The 14,685-nt window shown below is 37.1% G+C and overlaps 1 protein-coding gene across 1 annotated transcript in view; it reads right to left on the bottom strand.

Moving 5' to 3' along the window:
- Positions 1-3,251: 3,251 nt before the first annotated feature.
- The window catches only part of LOC139142348 (uncharacterized), a 59,114-nt gene continuing 47,680 nt past the window's right edge, over positions 3,252-14,685 (bottom strand). Inside the window, exon 2 of the mRNA XM_070712261.1 lies at positions 3,252-3,498. The gene's annotated coding sequence lies outside the window, so the exon portion shown is untranslated. The remainder of the gene's footprint in view (positions 3,499-14,685) is intronic.

The following is a 14,685-nucleotide window of genomic DNA, read 5'->3' as shown; positions in this document are numbered from 1 at the left end:
GCCAGTAGCCTTGTCACTTCTAGCACACAAACTGTAAAGAGAAAGAAGGCAGACATGTTAACAATGTATAATGCCTATGTATTAAGATATAGACATGCAAAAAACTACCTTTGTAACTTTGCATAGTTGCACTCATTTGCATATTATAGTAAATGCAACTATATTTGAACAAAATTCCATCTACAATCTCTATACCAAATGAAAGTTTTATGATCAATCAAGGAGTTTTGATGTTTACGTGAATCTGGTTACTTAGAAGAATAGCTTTGTAAATTTGTTCCCTAGGATTATGTATACCAACTTTAAGAACAATTAGAGATTTTCTATCCACAGCAAAATTTGTCCAAAAAGACAAATATGCAAATTTTCCAGAAGTTCATCAAATTTTACTCAAGGATCCTATATACCAAATTTCACAGTAATCAGACAAGTGGTTTCAACAGAAAATTATTTTTGACCAATAACAGCAAAACTTCCTCCAAAACCAAACATGTACAAATTTGCTCCTATTTGACTTAATTCCATTTAGGTAAAAATATGAAGATGTCATATTGTACACATACACATGCAGTATTAGAAATACTTAGTGCACGTTCAAGGAACAAGAAATTCACACGTGATCAAAACTGAAACACTTACCTGAACTTACTGCCGACGCCAATTTATACTGGGGAGCAACTCTGTATCAATTTCACTTGCACAGTCTTTAGATGGTTGTAAGGTTGCTGTGAACTGTGCCTATGACAAAGATAAAATAATGATGGCGTAAATAAAACATACATACAGACATACATACATACAGATGACGGACGCCGTGTCATACTATAAGCACACATTGGTATACCAAATGTATGCCAAAAAAAATAAATAAAAGCAAAATCAGCTTATAAACATTGGAAAATTTACAGAATTAAAACTTTTACAAATCATTTACATTACATTGTTTTTATTCCCGAAATTAATCCAATCTATCTAAATTTGACATTATCCCCACTGTATTACGCAATGAAAAAAAGAAGAGAAACCATTTGAAAAATTATGATCCAACAATATCTGTCGATGCAAGTGCAAATGGCTGAGCAGGCTCTTGACTGGCAGAGGTCGCGTTTGCGTATACATTCTGCATATTTCACATAAAATTGCCATGTAGAACGAGTTGACCTACTTCACAGTATCTCAATGCGCCCAAAAACGATACAATCATCTGTGCCGCGCCGTGCAGCAACAAAATGAGTTCGTGACCTTTGAAGTACGCGTTTCAAAAAAATAAATACCCATGGGAACCTGCCCACCACGCCACGCAACTCATGTACAGCTGACTATGGTGCACTTGTCAGGCGATGGTCGATGATTCTGGTTATTGCCTATATTGTCAAGTTCAATGCCTAATTTACGGAAACACGAACTCTGTCTAGTGTATTCGAAGCTCTGCGTACAGGTTGTGCACACGGCCTCTACCACGTGGTGTCCTGTGGACAGTGTGGTACAAGCCGTCGGCCTACCACCGTACCGCCGGGAAACGCAGACCTATTGTACGCAGGAGCTAGCCTACTGCTGCTGATTTAACATCAATGCCAACATGGAAATCTCATGAAAAATTTGTCATTGTTGGTTCTGTAGCTAATACAATCTTGAAAAGCAACTTAAAAGACACAGACTGTCAATACGTCGCCATAATATTATGCTGATCTCAGCGGAACCATGCCGGAATATAAATTCGCTGACACACACACAAGATTGAAAAGTGTCACTCTACATCTCATTCTCAGAGAAAATGCATTGATCAAATATTATGACGCTTACCTTCGATAATCTAGCTTTTGGTTCGCTATGTCCAGAGTAACCCACACGATTCTTAAAGTCAAACGTCGACACGACGACATCAACAGTCAAAACTCAAGATTAGCGATCAGCGCGACCGAGTGACTAATTCAGAAATAACTTTGTGTAAAATTTTAGTATAGCGCCCTCAAACATACTTATTATTTAGCTCCCATAGACTTATACAGGCCACAAATTTCTTTTACTCATAACTTGATAAATTCGCAAAGCACAACCACCCAAAACTAATCAGTTCTTGCAAATTTGAAGAACAATTGTGTGCGAAATGTGATCGGAATCTGCCAAGCCGTTTTTGAGATATCGTGCTAACAGACAGACAGACAGACACACACACACAGAAACGCCTAAACCATAACCTCGCTGCGCGCATGCGCACGCGAGGTAAAAATTCCCCCACGCATCAAATTTCTAAAACGTTTGATATCGATCAGTACATGAAGAAAACTTTTACTCCTTTGAAAACTAAACTCACTTTGTTGGAAAATCACTATGTCAACCTCTGTAGAATTCGTAACGATTAGGATCTGTAGTCACAAGGCACAGTTGACTAACCAGTAGCGCCCAAGCTTATGACAAGGGATGGTAGTTACTTGAACGAAACACACATAGAAACAGTAAATTGGGTTAGATGATGAGTTTACTATAACTGTGCGATTTTTAAATGTGAAAGCTTACATATCGGTGAGGTAACAGAATGTGCTGCTCAGAATGTGTCTACCCGCGTCAGGTCTGTGAATCCGTAATAGAGGTAGTTTCGAAACGGACGAACTACAGACAAGACTAAAACTGTACACGACATAAAATGCATAAGTTGTTGTGTAGTTGGAAGTGAATGTCAGGCCTACGGGCGCTCTAGCGATTTGTTGCAAACGTTGAATAAAAACTTTTACTCTTAGCATTATAAGTTGTCGGTTTTAGAAATTGTAGTTGTAAATCTCGCATTATGTTAGAGATCAGTAAAATAATAACCATCTTTTAAAACTTGAAATCTGTTGAAAGGACGCTAGCAATATAAACCCTAAGCCCCGCTTACAGACAGAAAACATGAATATTAAACATTAAACAACATGAGTTTCTCATAACTACCGGAAAGATATACTATTTGACCATCACAACGAAATTAAATGTTACTGTAATTGTATCTTGTATTGTATCTTGTATTGCATAATTTTTCTTCTCATCGATTAAAGATGTATATATGTCTCTTCCAAAACCAAAGCCTCCACTGTTATGTTTTTCTAACAAATAAATGTTTACTGGAGTGACCATCAAAAGCCACAGTAGACCTAGTCTGCAGTCTGCAGCGTCACGATAATCATAGAGTCTGTCCTGCTGGCTTTCTTTCACAGAAATTGTACCTTTCAGTATTGCGTATTAAATACTGTATGTAACGTCTACATGCAGTGAGTTAAGACAATCTGCCCTATACACTCTAACATTACAATGAAGGAAAGCACATAAATTGACAGTTAAATAGTACAAACACTTACCCACTTTCTCAGAATTCACCTATCTCTAAATACTTAATTTCATAGCACGGATGTATATTTTATGTATGCTAGTCGCTGAATTACATGTGGATTAGTTGATTTCATCACAGAGATAAATATTCTCTTTCTCAGCGGATTGAAATAATATCGGTGAATATACTTCAACCTTAAAGGGAAACAGTCGTGGAACTGCGCCTGTCCGAGTTTCTTGTTTACAAACTAATTATTTTCACGATATCTAGATGCACCTCATTATCATAGCTGCAACGTTCAAATTATACCATGTAGATTATGATAGGCATGTTTTAACTTTCAAGAATCGCCATCGTACCTGGAATTAAGTGTTTACATTGGTCGTATGGGTCCCATACGACCTTTGAGCGCAGTTCCGACGACTGTATCCCTTTAAACTATCAGAAAAGTTACACGGTAAAACAAAGTGGCATTTGTTTTCAACCTCATTCCTATCAGTGTTTAACAAACATATTCGCCCATGTACATCACTTTTCAATTTTCTATCTGTTTCAATTAATAAGTGATGAGAAGAGTAGTTGAACTTGATATATACAAAAGAAAAAGGCTAACTATTTTTTTCCATTAATGATGACATATAGATATTAACCAATTATGTAAATGGTATACAGAGTTACTCCCCTGGTTAAACGATAACTTCAGATTAAAATTCATCAGGTTTTTGGAATATGCACATTTCTTTGTTCTTGTAGAAATTCGAAGTACGTATACTATTAAGGCGATACCGAAGGATTCAAAGCGCGCGTGGTTGCTATCGCTGGCACGTTCCAAACGCGCACTTTTGCACGTATTATACTGAAAAAATAGACAAAAAATATACAAAAAATAGAGCTATTAAGGAGAAAACAAAATGAGTGAATTTTTAGTTGATGAAACCCCACTAGCGTAATATACAAGTATTTCTGCATAAAGGTTACGGCTAGGCAAAGCTGTTGTGTTTTGTAAATATGAATTTGCATATCAAAGAGTTTCAAATAACGAATGGGTGTTTGCGACCTGTGACGACCTGTTAAATAATTTGCATATAACAAGTACTATACAATTTGTACACATATAATTCTCCTCGAAAATAGGACAAATGCAAAAAATACTTCGAGTAAGGTATAACTACACAACATGCCGTTCGAAATCACGACAAGTAAATTCAAATTTTACAAACTTGGTATGACATTCGTCCACATGAAGCGACGGTGGATATATTTTGTAACCTGAGGACCACGACTCCATGAGTTATTCCTGAGTATAATAAATAACACTGGTGATTTCATATAAATTATTACTTTTTTGTTAGTTATAATTCTGAATATACACGATTTGTTATCTCACCTACTCATATTGTTTTTCCCTGAAAATCATTCTCTGAAATTCAACAAAAATACTCATATTAACAGACAGCTGGCCCACTTCGGAAAGCTTAGGCCAGTAAAAAATGTCGGAAGGTGTGATTTCACATACCTGTGGGTCCATAGTTGAGGTGTTTTCAGACGGGATTTCTGCATTTTACGGGATTATTTTGACTTTTACGACTTTTATGTGGTGGAGGGGTAAAAGTCTGAACCAACAGCTGGACTTCATGTAAAGAGGTTTGGCAAAGATTTAGAACAGTCTTGTACTTTAAGTATTTATTAAAGGCCTACATTTGTGGTAAACGCAAATAATTTTTGATCACGACGCATAGAATGAAAAAGATACACGGCGACTGCCTTTGGAAGCATTAGAAAGAGAGGCCTCTTTCTAATGCTTCGTTTTACGTGTTTAATATACACACGTCTATGGGGCGCGTAGGCCCAGAGCGGAATTGCAGCCAACAAGTGAATTTGATTCATGAGATATTAGCCAAAAGGGGCCAGTGAGCCGAACGCTGTCCTTGCAAGAGTCAACTATGATCGCAGCTAGATGTTGTCTAGAGGTGAGTAGTACTCGGCCTCTTTTTGTTGGCTTTGCATACATTTCGTCAAGTGTTTTGTTTGTTGTATTCCCCGCTACGGAACTTCGTTCGGTTGTTAGCCGTCGGCCACTTGCACTCTCCTGACCCCCGACCTCTCTCAATTGTCCACCTTTGTTGTTTGACCCGACTGGTCTGTCAACATTTTTATTTCCGTCTTCTTTATTTCCATCAGGAGTGGGCCTGACTTTCTTTTCAAGTGTCTCATACAAATTGCCCTCGGCGTAGGCCGTATCTTTCGCCGAAATATTATCGGCGCTTTCGTATGCTATATTGTCGCGTAGATTCGCAGTTCGGTCGTCGAAAAAGCTATCAGCTGTTTCGTGTGTTTCGTTGTCACGTAAATACTGGGTCTGGTCCTCACTATGTGTATCAACACTTTCATATGCCACATTGTCCACTAAATGAGTATGATCATTCCCTTGGATACCAGCGCCTTCGAACGCTATATTATCGCCAAACTTTGAATTTCGGTTGTTCACCATATCATCGGCGCTTTCGTATGCTATGTTCTCACGTGAGAATGTTGTCTGGTCCTTGCCATTGTTGTCAACACTTTCATATGCCACGTTTTCAAGTAAATGTGAAGTTTGATGATTTTCCGGGTCATCAGCTCCACTGCATGCAGAATTCTCGGGAAATGTCGAATTTCGGTTGTTATCTAAGTCATCGACCCCTTCGTATGCTATGTTGTCACGTGAATACGGATCTTGGTCTTGACCATGGTCGTCTGCGCTTTCATATGCTATGTTTTCGAGTGACTGCAAAGATTGGACTTGCCTCCCGTTGTCAGCACTTTCATCATTACGCGTGTTCTGGGTACTTTCGTAGGCAATGTTGTCTTCTAAGTAAATGTTTTTGCTTTCACTCTGGTCATCGACGCTGTCATATGCTATATTCTCACGTAAATGTAAAGTTTGGTTTTCCTGCGATGGATGTGCAATTACGTTAACCTCAATGTGCTGGTTCAATACTATTTCGGAATTTCTAGTCTGTTGGTTCGTTTTTCTATATTTTGAGATACACAACGCTAGTATGGCAATAGTCAGAATTAACAAAAAGCCAAGTCCACCGACAGTAGAAGCAATGATTATCACACTAGCGTCTGTGCTCTCACTGGATGAAGTTAGTGTTGCAGTTGTTTTGGTGTATTCACTATTCAGACTCGTTGCACGTGGTTGTTGTTTATGTATCGTTGTCTGCATTGACATCGTAATTGGCAACACACCAATCTGCAGAGTTGACATTGATGTTGTTGATTCTCCTAGAGAGTTTGTTGTTGGCAAAGCTACAATATTGATGACCAAACGTGCTGATGCATTACGGGAACTAAATCCATAATCCACATTGCATATGACATTGTACTCCCCATTGTCAGTACTCTGAAATCTTGAAAAATCAATAGTTTTGTTACCAAACATGTAGTCAACTTGATGTAGAGCGAACTCACTGCCATTTCCAATGTTTTCCACATTCCAATGGTAATTTTTAATGCTTGGATCACTTGTTTCAACATTGCAGGTAAAAGTGACAACTTGTTTTGTTGAACTTATTCGAGTTACTTCCGGGTAGATGTTGATGGTTGGTTCGTCATAAATAGTGATAGGTCCTATGGTACAGTTTCTGTTCATCTGGCCTGGCTGTGATAGCTGACAGATGAATTTAGTACCCGTCTCTTCTGTTGATAAATCTAAAGTGAAGTTAAGACTTTGATAAAAATCTGTGTATGTGTATGCCTTGGTGATTAAGGGTGTTACCGTATCGTTTCTGAACCACATGAACACCACCCCTGGTTTTCCAGGATCAGATAAGCACTGCAAGGTGACACTGTCCCTGTTAAAGTATTCGGATCTATTGCCCTGGTACTGACGTCCATCAACAAACTGATTACACACGGGGTATTGGTCTCTTGGAATGACATTGATCGTGACTTCTACCTCGTTAGATGCAACAACAAGACTACCGTCTGCATTCAAAACTCTGCACTGATATCGACCGCTATCTTGAAATGCATGTTGGTATGAAAATAGGACAATGTACAAGTTCAACTTTGGATTTCCTACAATGCTGTACCGCTGAGGGTCTATCAAATCACTCTGAAGTAATGTGCTATTTTCACTTATCTGACGGTCGTTCTTGAACCATGCGACCTTTTGACCATGTCCTATGTTATCCACTTGGCAGGTTAGGTAGACAGTGATCAAGGAAGTGTTTGCGACCGATCCAAAGTACAGCGTTTCAGAATAGCTCTTTGGCGATACGTCGATGGACAGTGTTGACTTGACTGACACCAGAGTCAAACCCCAGATTATACACACGATCCATGTACAAAAGGTAGAGTATTCAGAAGCCATCGCCAATGACTTTGTCGAGCCACAAAGTTAGGCAGTTTGATTGAAAGTTCTGAAAACACCTGAGAGTAATGGGTACGTGTCTTCAGCGACTTTGACAACGATAGTCTGTCTAGTTATTTTACTTTTACTTCCGCGTGATCTGCGCACTCTCGGTATAGTTACTTTTCGTGTATGAGCCGGTCTAGAAACAAGTTTTAAAGGCAAGACAATATCATACTTTTCACTGAAATTTCAAGAGTGATTAAGTCTCTCAGCAATGTTTGGGGAAAAAGAAACTAGAAGTAGAACAGATCAGTAAACGAAGATAGAACAAGAGATATAAAAATCAGCAAAAACGCAGCAAAGATAAAACAGTAAACAAACAAGCAAGTAATCAACAGCAGACCAGCAAGACATTCATATCGAAATGACTGAAAGATTTATAGCATATATGCCTCGTGTTATTAATAAACTTATTTCAAGCAATCATTCCAATGATGAAATTTTGCTGGTCGTCACCCTTCTTTCATCGCCGTGGTCATACTTTACTTTTGTGACCTTTTCGGATGAAGTATTTGACAAAAACTGATTAGATGATTCCGAATGGGTTTCACACTTCTAAAATGTCGCATTCGGTACAGCTTATTTTACATAATATTCTATCAGCCTGTCAGTCACGCCAACGTTTCGTTCTGATTGGACAAGTATTTATTTTCATTTGATTGTTGTTGTATATATATAATGACTCTGTTTCTTTATATTTTCTGGGGGGGGGGTGGATTTCTTGTGTTTTAAGAAAATTACGAAGATACCATTGTGAATTCAAACATCGAAGAAGAAACGTGTATCCGCCAGGAGAAGTTTACATAAAAGGAAGACAATTTTGTACTTAATTTTTTATTTCTTTTTAATTAATTTTTTTATTTATTCTTTAATTCGAGAACGTGCTCATAAAACCAGAGGAAAAAAACAAAAAAAACTTAACTAGGAAATAAAACAAACAAGACATACTCGTCACTTGGAACACAAGTACATAAAGTTTAAAAACAGTCTGAGAAAATCTTGTGCCAAAAGTTGCTGTGTCGAATAATATCAAAAGATAAAGCTGCTGCGATGAGATGATTTTCGCTTTCCATCAAATGAACATAGAAATTAGAAACAGGCCATCCATTGTTTATTTTGAAATATCATGATGCAATGACTGACAAAGGTTTCTGAAATACTCAGTCGGTGTCTAATACCCAACAATATTCTAAAAGCGTTATTTTATGAAACTCTGACATCATTGATACATTTCTCAGTGTATGTACTCCAAAGATGGGAACAATACAGAGCAGAACAATATGCCTTAAAAATACATATTTTAACTGAAGAAGAACATTTATAGAAAGTCCTAATCAAAGAGTTGGCACTTGTATAGAAACTCCTCATCTGTCATCATTTCCTAAATTATTTAACATAATCCCAAGGTACAAATGTTTCTTTACAAAAGTAAGCAGTGAGCCATTTAAATACACATGAGGAATGCGAGTGATTCCGCATTGCTTTGGCATTACAAATATACAAATTGACTTATTTGCATTAAAGACAATATCGTGTGAAGATGTATAATTACTACAAGTTTTTAATTTCTATTCAGACCTTTAACAGAGGGACAAATAAAGACTATATCGTTAGCATACATCAAATGGTTAAGACAATGTCCCGCAATGTGACAGCCTATTTTAGTTTTACATAGCAAGTTTCTTAAGGGAGCGTTCAGTTATTATGGCCGGGGGTGGGCCGGCAAATTCTTCCTGCGCATCAGTCAAAATAAGTGAATTCCCCTACCCATTGTACCAAAAAATTGATGACCCCCCTTTTAAGATGACAAAAATTTCATGACCCCCCCCCCCCCCACATTGCTTGAGTAAAGCTGCACACACAAACACCTCGGGGGTATGGAGCGATAGAATCCAAAAAAAATCTTAGATTTTTTCAAATGACCTTCCTTACAAACTCACAAGGTGTTAATGCTCAGATTTCCCCTTCTGACTTGCTATAATTTTGAAATTACCCCTCAAAGGGGTTGGACAGAAATTACAGGTGGATCGCAATATTTTTGCGCAAGCGTGTGTGTGATATTTGGATTTAATTGAAAATCAGCTGTTGATAATGTTGATTCACTATACATGGTAATGTATGAGAAAACTATGTAATACTTTTTCAATGCAAAACCATATCTATGCATTTATAGATATTTGATAATTTACATAAATGTACTTAAATGAAATAGGGTTGTTACAACTGGTATGTGGACAAAAAGTTTGACTTAGAATTTCACCAAAAATGTTCATCCCACTATACATGGGAGTCAATGATAAAATTGTGAATATTTTTTTCCAATGAAAAACTTGCTATACTTGTGCATATACAGACGTTCAATAATTAACATAATTGTACTTGATTAGAATATGATGGTTCAAGGTGCATATTATGTGTACAAGAAATCTGATTATGAAATTTCACTGAAAATGATCATCCACTATACATGGGAGTCTATGATGAAAGTATGAATAATTTTTTTCCAATACAAAAATAGGTAAACCTGTGTATTTATGTACTCTCGATTATTAATATTAATGTACTTGATTAGACTAGGGTGATAAGAAATGGATGTGTTCGCCAGAAATTGGATTTTGGAATTTTACCAAAATGTAGATTCACTGTACATGGGAGTCTATGAGGAAACTATGAATAATTTTTTTCCAATACAACTATCAAAATCTGTGTATTTATAGACATTGATGATTTATTTTATAGTACTTAGTTAGCCTAGGATGGTTAAAGGTTGATATGTGCGCAAGAAATTGGATTTTTGGAATTTCACCGAAATGTTGATTCACTATACATTGGAGTCTATGAGAAAACTAAGCATAATTTCTTTACAATACTAAACTAAATTGATTTGTGCTTTTATAGGTGTTTGATAATTGATACAAATGTACTAGATTCAAATAGGGTATTTGAAAGTTCAGATGTGGACAACAATTATGATATTGGAATTTCACCTAAAAGTATTATTTAACTTTTCATGGTACTGGTAGTCTCAGTACAGGTAACTATTAAATAATTTCCCTGACAAAACTTGCTATATCTCTAATATGTAAGTAATAGGAATTGTTCATTGCCCTCAGTGAGCTCGATTTACAATAAGACAAGCCTCAGAGTTGCCAAGTCAAGATGTTCATGTGACAGATAATTATACTTTTGTTCAGATTTACATTTCAATAACTTCAGAGAATGAAATCATGCAACGCATCATTTTTATCTCCCAGAATATTTCTGAACACTGAAACTGCTTTTTGACGGGACGGATACTTATGAAAATTAAGTGACCCCCCTCTGAGCTGTTTGAAAAATACATGACCCCACTCCTTTGCAGTTTTCAAATTTGAGGTGACCCCCCTGGATTTTGCCGGCCCACCCGCGGCCATAATAATTGAAGGCTCCCTAAGTTTCAATGCATATATTAAATAAAAGAGGGATAATACACCTCCTTGTTTAACACCATTGTAAACATGAAAGGCTTCAGAGATGACAGAGCCCCATCTGACATGAAATTCTTGGTTTCGGTACCAACATATTATGATTCTAACATATACAGACGAACATTCCTGTCGAGTAACTTACGAAACAGAGTCCAATTATTGACTCTGTCAAACGCCTTTGTGGCATCTAAAAAGCGCAAGAAAACTTGACTGTTATGACGTTTGTAAAAGTCTATGGTCTCTTTCAGAAGAAAAACACACATGTCTGTAGGATGGTGGGTCTTAAAACCAAATTGATGATCACTGGTATCAAGATATGATTCACATATGTAAAGCAACAAAAATTCATAAAGCTTAGAAATCACAGTAGCAATAGCAATTGGGCGATAATTGCCAGTAAATGTAACATCACCAGTTTTATCCTTGACAGTGGAATTAAGATTGTATCTAACATGCGAGATGGCAAATATGAACACTTGTAAATAAAATTGACAGCAACAGGTGAAGATGTCTGTCAGCAGTTTTCAAATGCTCAGCAGAAATACCATCGGACCCTACTGCTCTTCCAAAAGCTAGATTACTGACACACGTAACAATCTCGTCTGCCCTGAAAATCATGTTTTTGTTAACATCAACTCCTGAGATACCATTCATAACATAGGATTCACTACTATTGTCGGTAACAGATGACATTAGGCCCGCAAAATGGTCGCGCCACATTTCAGCGATATTATTGTGGACTTATGCTTCCTCTAATAGCAGTTTTTAGGAATTATACATACACTTGTTATTTTACAAAGTGTGGCTCAGCTATATTTCGAGCAGATTTATTGATCACTCAAATACGCTTACCCTCACAACTTCAAAGGGGATAATGTTTTATTGAAGTTACAGAAGAGTGTTCTGCTTAGTGTTTTAAGGGAGCGTTCAGTTATTACGGCTGGGGGTGGGCCAGCAAAATGCAGGGGGTGTCACCTTAAATTTGAAACAACAAAGGGGGGGGGGGGGTCGTGTAATTTTCAAACAGCTCAGAGGGGGGATCACTTAATTTTCATAAGAATCCGTCCCGTCAATAAGCAGTTTCAGTCTTGAGAATATTCTGGGAGATAAAAAAAGAATCGCTGCTTTATTTCGTTCTCTGAAGTCATTTAACTGTAAATCCGAACAAAAGTATAATTATCTGTCACATGAACATCTTGACTTGTCAACTCTGGGGCTTGTCTAATTGTAAATCAAGCTCACTCAAGGCAATGAACAATTCCTATTAATTACATATTAGAGATATAGCAAGTTTTGTCAGGGAAAATATTTAACAGTAAGGTGAAATTCCAATATCAAATTTGTTGTCCACGTCTGAACTGTCAAATACCTTCTTTGAATCAAGTACATTTATATCAATTTTCAAACACTTATAAAAGCACAGATTAAGTTAGTTTAGCATTGTAAAAAATTATTCATAGTTTCCTCGTAGACAACCGTGTACCTACCTTTGTATTGGAAAAAAACTTATTTATAGTGTTCGTCATAGACTAACATGTATAGTGGAATCAAAATTTCGGTGACATTCCAAAATCCAAATTCTGGCACACACATCCACTTGCAACCACCCTAATCTAATCAAGTACATTAAAATGAATCATCAAATGTCTATAGATACACAGATTTAGCTTGTTTTGTACAGGGAAAAATTATTCATAGTTCCTCATAGACTGCCATGCATAGTGGCTGAACATTTTCAGTGAAATTCAAAAATCAGATTTTTTGTTGTACACATAATATGCACCTTTAACCATCATATTCTAATCAAGTACAAAATGAATTTTGTCATCTTAAATGGGGTCATCAATCTTTTGGTGCAATGGGTAGGAGGGTTCACTTATATTGACTGATTCGCAGGAAGAATTTGCCATCCCAACCCCGGCCATAATAAGTGAACGCTCCCTACATGTAAACATCTCGTCCAAACTCACTGTTGCGATTTGTCAAAAGAGCAACAAAGCCTATCAGCCTGTAGGAACTGATTAGTGTCTCTGTGTGTAGGGTAAAGATTTCCTGACTTTCCATCCCCGTACATTTCGACAACTTTCTCACAATCAGCTTCTTGCGCATGTACACCTCTTTTCCCGCGGATCATATTTTGCCAAAGAACTTCATTCAATGCAAAAGCAACAATTAAGAGTCTAAATGACAACTAGACTCTGACTCTGCTGTGATACAATTTAACTTAAAGCGGTGGTATATATTACATGTAATGTAATGCGATTATGTGTATGTAAAGTACCCTGCAAAGGGTACTCCCTTGTGGGTGTTTATTTTGGGTTCATAAAAGCTCTTTGATTTTCACCGCAATTACAACAAGTCAGTGCAACTTCTGAGGCAAGTTTGGAACAACTTTACAAATTTAAACCAATCAGACAAGTGTGATATCATTTAGATCAATTTCACTGTCCATTCTTATCTGCATGGCAGTGTAAGTGCTCTGAATAACTGTTGACTGGGGATATTTGAAAGTTCTGTACGAAAGGGCACAATCTAGACAAAATGAATGATGATACCTGTGAAACTTGTCGATATTTTTTTCGTGAAAATTAAATGATGTGTGTATAAACAAAACACATGTTGACTGGCCATATACGGGTCACAGGTGCATGGAGTTGCCAGTGTAGTGTACATAGAGAGAAGCCCCTCTCTCTATGTATACTACACTGTCAACTTCTGGCACCTGTGATTCGAGTAACATCATACATCTCCCGGGCCTGAGAGTCGATAAAACTGTTTTCGGGCGACTCTCCGGCCCTCGGGCGAAATACGTATGCTGTTACCTTCATGGCCGGTCGATATGTGTATATTATTAACTGCTCTTTATGAAAACGAACAAGGTGATGTCACTAAAAGGTGAATTACTGGTGCTGAGGGAGTTGGAAGACTTTGGCACCAAAATAACTTTTGACCAATATAAATGCATTTTAAAGCAAATTCCATTTTTCAACCAGGCGCAAAGCAAATCTCCCCTGTCAACTTCACACAGAGTTCTAAAACTTAATTTCAAGGAGATTTCTGGACAATGAAAAAGTGCTTTCTACGTATACATTCCACTGGATAATATTGATGTTCTATTATCCAGAAAATTAGCATGGAAAACGATTGAAAGTAGGATGGAAGATTCAAAATTTTCTATTCAATGTTCAATTCGAGAATTTAAGAGATCTGAAGTGAATACCAATCAATTCTGTGTACTAAATCGAACACCGAAGATGAAAAAAATAGAATACAAACATACGTGTACGTAAATGCTGTATGATGTCGATTTTCTTAGGATGTAAATGATCTAAATTGATAAAAATAAATGAGAACATTATTGCCAGGAAATAATGAGATCATTTCCTTACGTTGCGCAACCAAACGTTTTAGTAAATATTGGCGTGCGAAAAACACTGTCGGTAGATATTGTGGCCGGTCTGTGGTGGAGGTAAAACAACTGCAAGATATTTCATTTGTAGGGATTTTCTCAG

The sequence above is a fragment of the Ptychodera flava genome, chromosome 10, assembly GCF_041260155.1.
Source record: "Ptychodera flava strain L36383 chromosome 10, AS_Pfla_20210202, whole genome shotgun sequence".
In the NCBI taxonomy this organism is placed as follows: Eukaryota; Metazoa; Hemichordata; class Enteropneusta; family Ptychoderidae; genus Ptychodera; species Ptychodera flava.
This window is presented reverse-complemented; position numbering and strand designations above follow the sequence as displayed.